The sequence below is a fragment of the Lonchura striata genome, chromosome 21, assembly GCF_046129695.1.
Source record: "Lonchura striata isolate bLonStr1 chromosome 21, bLonStr1.mat, whole genome shotgun sequence".
NCBI lineage: Eukaryota > Metazoa > Chordata > Aves > Passeriformes > Estrildidae > Lonchura > Lonchura striata.
The window spans coordinates 6,142,033-6,149,583 of NC_134623.1; the positions used below are offsets into that span (position 1 = coordinate 6,142,033).

General features: G+C 55.9%; 2 long non-coding RNA genes across 2 annotated transcripts; both read right to left on the minus strand.

The window, feature by feature from the left end:
* Nucleotides 1-2,651: 2,651 nt before the first annotated feature.
* LOC144247298 (uncharacterized) lies at nucleotides 2,652-4,775 on the minus strand. The gene is made up of 2 exons (XR_013341013.1): nucleotides 4,370-4,775; nucleotides 2,652-3,086 (listed from the first exon to the last, which is right to left on the minus strand). It is a non-coding gene; the product is annotated as an uncharacterized LOC144247298 (long non-coding RNA).
* A 55-nt stretch (nucleotides 4,776-4,830) lies between these two features.
* On the minus strand, nucleotides 4,831-7,224 carry LOC144247299 (uncharacterized). The gene is made up of 3 exons (XR_013341015.1): nucleotides 7,166-7,224; nucleotides 7,022-7,065; nucleotides 4,831-5,437 (listed from the first exon to the last, which is right to left on the minus strand). It is a non-coding gene; the product is annotated as an uncharacterized LOC144247299 (long non-coding RNA).
* Nucleotides 7,225-7,551: the final 327 nt, after the last annotated feature.

A 7,551-nucleotide genomic window follows, 5' to 3' on the forward strand; every position in this document is an offset into this window, starting at 1 on the left:
TCACATCTCTCCCAGGGCTACAGGCATTTCCCTGGCCAGGACCTGAAGGGGTGTAGAGTTCCGACATATGGAAGTATCCAGACCGGGATTCTCAAATGCCCTATATAAGCAAGTGTTACAGAATTTCTGAGAGAGATAGGGCATGATTTATGTCTGGAGTGAGAATTGAGCTACCCCTTCAGACTAGGTCCCTGATAAGCGGCCTTGATGGGGCCTAGAAGCCTTTGACGCAGTAAGAAATTAGCTGTGGCGCCGTTAGAAATTATGTTCAGGTAACTACAAAGTAATGAGCTATCTGAGTATGAATCAGAGTAGAGCTGCAGTGTGAAAAGCCTGACCACCTTAAGGCAAAGGTAAACCATGTTAGCTTGCCAATCAGAGTGCCTTTGTAAACTGTAAACTATATAGAAGTGTATATAAACTGCCATCTTCTCTCTACGAGACGGAGAACGTTGCATTAATCATATTGGTTGGATGTGCGTTCTGTCCTGTCCAGCTTTCCCGTTATCTGAGGTCCCTGGTTTTAAGCAAGGGCATGGGAAATAAAAGCTCTCTGTTGCCACATGATCATTGGGATGAGTGGACTTTGTCTCCTGCCATCTTCCTCCCCGCCCCCTCCTGACACTCACAGCACAGGGAGTAGGACAGAGCAACAGAGAATAAAGCAGGAAGAGGCGCATGAGATAGACCAGGAGGAAGGCAGGAAGAAGGTTCCCCACTGGACTCCATAAAATTACACCACAGAACGGATCTAATTGCCTTCCATGACAGCACAGTTCTTGGATGGATAAGGGGAGTGAAGTGGGTCTGGGCTCCCTTGATAGCCCTTCAGAAGGACTCAGAAGGTGGGAGAGATGGGCAGGGAGGAACTTCACCTGTCCTGCCACATCCCGCAGGGCTGAGAGACACAAAAACCAGCTGAGAGCAATGCAACACTCCCAGTTCTGTTTCCTTCAAACTCAAACCTGGAGAAAACTCCATCAGGGACACAAATTGGGTTTCACCTCTGTCATGGGTTGATGCTGGCGTAGTGTTAGTGCACCTATGGAAATACATTTTTCTTAAATGGCTGTTGTGAGATGCAATTAGAAATAGAGTAGAGCTGGTTTAAGTTTAGAAATAAAGAAAAAACCTTTATTAACTTATACTGTAACAAAAGGGAACACACAAAATTCAGAATGAAAACTTTCTAAAACATTCCTCCTCCTCCCACCTAATTTCTACTAAAGTACAGTGAGACAAAACTTTGGATTCTCAATTAATTTACTACTACTTCAGATAATTAATTCTCAGTTCATTAAGGGCGAGAGGAGTCTCTCTTGTACTATAGTTTTCTACAGGAAATACGATTGAAACCTTTTATGTTTCTATGTCACACATGGCACCGCCCAAAGAAGATTGCTGTTGTGACATCTTCTTTCTATGTACAGTGCTCTCACTACTGTTTATGGAATAACACTGTTTATAGGATCCTTTTAAAGGATGCTTTGCTAAGTCCTAAAAACCAACATTTTCTTAATTTAGGACAACAGTCCTCCCTATTTTCTGCTCCCCTGGAGCCAAGGGTTTTGAGAACAGCGATCTTCTTCCCTGAAGACCGGGGGCACTACTATATTTTCTTCATCTTTCTCTGTTTGCTTCAGTCTTGCATACGGTGTTACTTCAGCAGGTCACTCTCTTGGCTTAAACTATTGCATCTGTCTAAATGTAATCTTTGTGTTACAGGAAAATTGGTTTAGTCTATGGCTGTACAAGAAAGAGTTCAGCTAAAGGCTACTTTATCATCTCTTTTCACTTAGGATTTCTTTCTCATCTTTTTCTGGCATCTTACACTTTAGGTTGTCTCTCTTCTCCTTCAGATTAAGGAGGATTAATGTTTCATAAAGTTTCCTTTGTCTAAGAAAGGGTTAAAGTCTCGGGCTCTGCTGCCCCCCAGGCTGGCTGAAATCTTGCAGTAGGCTGCCCAGGACTCCCACCGCTGGGCACCTTGCCCCCGCCTTCCACCTTCTCTTTTTCCTCTGCCATTGTACTGCTGGCACATGATACTAAATTTTAAGGTGATAGAGGCTTTCTCTCTTTTTTTTTCTCTCTCTCTGCGGGGGCTGCCCGGGATATCTCAGTGTTTCTCCACCCATCTGTTTTGCAGGGGCTGGCCCGGTTTTATTCTTTTCACCTGCTTTCTCTGTCTGGGGCTCCTGGCCTACCTCAGCCTAGGCTGAATGACTTCCCCTCCCCTACCCAGCCTGTGGGGAGAGAGCATTCCCCTGGGAGTTCCCTGCTTTTAATGCCCTGTGTTCTCGGAGTCTTGTCTCTATCTTCAGTGGTTACACTAAGTGTTACTATTCAGTCAACTTACAACAACCTCCCAAACCCCAAACATTCTGAGGTGAGGAGATTGCACCAGACCAGGACATTTTCTTGGTTGATGTCCAGAGGCCCTTCCAACCCCAACTATCCTTTCACTGCCCAAAACACAGGCAAGAGCCTCAGCAACCACATTTTGGGTAGTTTTCCTCAGCTTCTAAACTTTCCTGACCCTTTTCCTTTGCCATTTCAGAATCCTCACTTCAGGAAAAATGAGGTGTTGGGATCTGCTGGATGTCTCCAAATTCCCTACCCAAACCCTGCAGCAGCAGGTAGAACCTGCCATGTCTGAGTGAAAATACTTTATTTTTCATAAAAAACATATGAAAAAATGCTGCTTTTATCTCTAAACTCTCTAGGTCTTGCCTGCTACACCTCATATCATTTCAGAACATGGGATTTACAAATCTTAAAATCCTTGAGAAAAGTAACATTCACAGTTTAATTTTATTTTGGTGCAAAAAAGTCCCTTTTGCTGTTGTTGTCCTTCCTCCTTGAGCAGCACACCAGGTGAGGAGGTGCTGCGGAGCAGAGGCTCCCCTGCAGCGCTGGAGAAGAATACAGTGAGGTAGGTGTTGCCTCTGTGTCCGAAATGCCTCAGCCTGAGGGACTCAGCCCATGGAAAGGGACCTGGAGCAGTTCCTGAGGGACTCACATCCCCCCAACCCCATCTCCTCCAGGAGCTTTTTCATCAGGTTTTCTCTTGCTGTCTTTTCCTGAAGCTGGAGTGATGGAGCACCTGGGGTCAGCCAAGGTCACCCACCCCAAACCTCCCCCACTTTTAGAATCCCAGGTTGGCTTGGGTTGGAAGGGACTTCAAAGGTCGTCTCGATCCACCCCCTGCCATGGGCAGGGGCATATTCCACTATCGCAGGTTGCTCCAAGCCCTGTCCAACCTGGCCTTGGACACTTCCAGAGATGGAGCAGCTGCAGCTTCTCTGGACAGCCTGTGCCAGGGTCTCACCACCCTCACAGGGAGGAATTTCTTCCCAGTATCCCATCTAACCCTGCCCTCTGGCAGGTGAAAACCCTCAGCCTCCATCCCATTCCCCAGACAAAGACCCTCCCCAGCTCTCCTGGAGGCCCCTTTCTATATTGTATTTTATATTTCTATTAGATTTGTACCTACATCCATATCAGCCGAAAAAGTGGCTCAGGCAGTCCATGACTAATTGTGGCCACCTGGGGTAGCCCCTTTTGGGGGGTGCAGGGGAGTGCCAGGGGTTTGGGCAGATCTATGGGTTGTTTTAGAGAGCCTCAGGAGGTTTTAGAGGGAGGTTTGGGAGGGTCCCTGAGGGTTTATAGGGTGTCTGGCGGGGGGAAGCTGTGGAGCATTTTGAGGGCATTCTAAGGGAATTTGGGATCTACTGGGGAGTCTGTAGGGGATGAAGGAGGTCTCTGGGGTTTTGGGGAGGGTGCGGGGGGCTACAGAACAGTATACTCCAGGTCCCCAAAGTCTTCTCAACCTCTTCTTCATCTGACAGGATTTATGTCCACCTGTCAGGGAAGCTCACCACCCAGATTCTGTTCCCAATTCCCAAGAAAGTTTTGTTGTGCACAACATGCAGGAATGCTTTTCCTGCAATTTCCCTGGCTCCAAGAGGGACCACGGGAGTGGCACGAAAAGGTGGGGGGGCTTGTCCATCCTCCGCATCGGCAATTGCAGTTTTGATTCGAATTTAATTAAAGGCTGAACTATTGCTGATACTGCGATAGGGGCAGGGTCTTTCTCTACATCGTCGTCATCACGCCAGTTCCTGGGAGACACTCGAAGGGCGCTTGGAATCCAGTTGGGAGTGCTTGCGGGATCATTAGAGGGTCTGGAGGGGCACTTAGGGGTCGGGGAGGCAGTTGGAAAGCACTTGGGGGTCCGAGGGTACACGAAGGGGGCATTTTGGGGGCAAGCAGGGGACGGGGGTCGAGCGGACTTAGGGACCCTGAGGGGAACTTGAGGGTCAGAAGAGGGAAACCGGGGGTACTTAGGGGGCCCCGGAGGAGCACTTACGGACTTACGGCCGAGGGAAGCACTTGGGGAGCAGCCGGGTCGGCGCTGCGGGGCCAGGCCCGGCTCTGACGGGACTCTCAGGGGCCGCGGGGCACGACGGGAACCGCAGTCCCGGCTCAACAGCGCCCTACGGGGCCTCCCGGCCTTTCGGGAGTTGTAGTCCAGGAGGCGAGCAAAGCGGCGCGGGCCCAGCGGCCAACGGGAGGCGGGGCCGCACGAGGCCTTGCGGGAGCTCAGGGGCAGCCGCTGACGCGCCACGTCGGCCGCGGGAAGGCGAAGACAGGGGAGCCCCGTTCCCACGGGCTTGGGGGGTCCCCGCCCCGTTACGCCCAATAAACCCCCAGGCGCCCCTATACGCTTCCTGGTCCCCACAGACCCCCCCAGCGCTGTCCTGGGCCCCCCAAAACATCCCACGGACCCCGGACCGTTAAAGACCCCCCAAAGCCCAAGGGTCCCGCCAAACCCCTTCCTGGACCCCAATATCTTTTAGATTTTCCCCAGCACTCGTAGAGGCTCCCCCAAAAATCCCACAGACCTCTTCTAGACGCCCTATAGACAGGCAGTGCCCTCCCAACCACTCCCGACGTCCAGCGCTCCCCGAACACCCCCCCAAATCCCTTCTGCAGCTTCAGAGCCCCTCCAAACACCCCACAAACCCTCACAGACCCCCTAGAGACACCCAGTACCCCACCAACAACCTATTTTGAGCCCCCAGAACCTCCCAAATACTCCTGGGGACGATTAGGGGGAGAGGGAACTGTGGGCAATCTCAGAGGCGGGGGAGGTAAGGGAGGGGGTTTTGGGGGTCTCCCCACCTCCCCGGTGCAATTTTGGGGTGTTATTGCTTTAGTGGCCCCACCACGGGTTGGGGGTGCCCAGGTGGGCATTCCAGGAGGGTCTCAATGGCCCTGGGGGAGGAAGGGAGAGCAAATGGGGAGTTAAGGGAACCTAGGGTAGGCGCAGGGGCAGACCCCTGAAATTTGGGGGTGGGGATATCCTACCGAAGGCGTCCCCTTATGGTCCGGCGGTGGCATTGCAGCATCCAGAGGATGGGGTCCTCAAGAGGCCCTGGGGGAGCTGCATGTCACAGGGGGTGGCAGTCCCACAAGTGTTCCCCCAGCCTCACAAGGGACTGCCAGAAGTATCTCCCCAACCCAAAAGTGCCCCTTCAGCCCCTCAAGTTACCCCTGACCCACAGCTGCCCCCCTCGCCCCACAAGAGATCAACCCTGGCCCGCAAATGGCCACCTTAGCCCACAGGGGCACCGCTAGCCCCTGACCCAAAAGGGTGCATCCAGGCCCACCAGTGACCCCTCTGACCCACAAATGCCCCCCAGCCCCACAAAGGTGCCTCATGACACTCAATCATCCCCCAGCCTTGGAGTGATCCCCATGACTGACAAGTGAACCCCAAGACCCAGAAATTACTCCCATGACCCAGAAGTGATCCCATGACCTACAAGTGACCCCCCATGACCCACAAGCGACCTGACGACCCTCGAGCGACCCCCATGACTCTCCAGGGCTCCTCTGGCGCCTCACCCCGTGGCTGCTGCCACGGCGCCCCCTGCGGGGCACCACGTGCGCTGCTCCTGACTGAGGGCGGGGCCTCACGGGGACCACATGACCTCAGGCCCCGCCCTCCCCGGCACAGGGGCTCCTCCCTTGGAGGCTGCAGGGCATCCTGGGAGTCACGTGACTTCCAATGTGGCACACACCACAGAGCCCCGAGGCAGTCATGTGACCCCAAAAGTGGCTCCTGCAGCAAAGGCTGATGGGACTCTCGCTTCCCACAGGGTGGCGCCCCCTGGTGCAGAGGTGCGCAGCAGCTGCTGCTGATTTGCCCCGGGGCGTGGTGGGAGTCACGTGGCTGTGCGCATCGTGCCACCCGCAGGGTATCCAGAGAGCTGCTCCTCGTTGGCCCGAGGGCCTGGTGGGAGTCCCCTGGCCGCCAGGAGGGATCCTGCCAGAAGGGCGCCTGGGAGACAGCCCGGGGAGAAGGCAGCCCCTGGTGCTTGCAGAAGTGTCTCCTGATTGGCCAGGGGGCCTCAGGTGGGTCACGTGGCCGGCAGGGCGCAGCCCCCTGCACGGCCCCGGGAGGGTCACGTGACCTGCACCGCGCCACTCCCTGCAGGGAGCCCAGCTGGGCCCCGCCCGCCAGGGGCGTGTCCAGTGCGGGCTCCTCCCCCCGGCACCGCCTCGAGCGCCATTGGACGAGGGGGTCATGGGGGGTGGAGCTGCAGGGGGCGGAGTCGAGCAGAGGCTTCGTCCTCTCTGCGCCGGGGCGGCGGGGCCTGAGCTGGGCCTGGCTGTGGGGGAGGAGAGCGTTGGGGAGGGGCCAGGACCCCCGGAACGCTGACCCGGCACTGACCCTGCAGCGATGATGGTCTCAGGAGGAATTTGAGGGACTGCGGGACGCACTTGTGGGCAGAATGGGGGGTCCGGGGCATCACCTGGCATCGGCTGGGGTAGTTGGGGGTCTCTGAGGCGCTCTTGGAGAACACTGGGGCAAGGGAGGGAATTGGCAGGCACTTAGGGGCCTAGGGAGCACTTGGTGTCTGGGACAACACTGAGGGAACGGGGGAGCAGATTGGGGCCTCCCGGGGGCACTTGGGGATCCCGAAGGGCACTTGAGGCCGGGCTGCTCTCCCACCTCCTTTGCACCAGACGCTCCGTTCGCTGCTCCAGGCTGAGCCTCTGCGGGAGGTATGAGGGAAGTGACGCGGGGCCCTCCAAATTCCCCTCCGGGATCCTCCGAATTCCCCCCTCGGTCCCCTCTGGACCCCTCAGGCCTCACCTGCTCCATCGCCCGCGCTCTCATTTGGTTTCGCCGCAGCGCTCCGAGCTCGGGCGCTGATTGGTCAAGGGCGGGGACGGGCGGGCGCTGTGGCCAATGGGAGGCAGGAGCAGGGGAAGGCGGGAAGCGGCGGCGCCGAGCGCGGCGCGGGAGGGAGGGGTTCCGTGGGAGGGCTCTGGGGGTTCCCGGAGCGGTTTGGGGACTCTGGAGGCACTGGGGGAGGCCCTGGGCTATCAGTGGAGATCGCTGAAGGGGTTTGCGGGTCTGGGGCGGCTGAGAGATGCCGGGGGGTTCTGCGGGTCACTGAGGTGATTTTGAGGGTCCCAGAGAGGTTTGGGGTGGAGAGAGGTTGGTATGGTTCTGGGCGTCCAGGAGGTCGGGTGGGT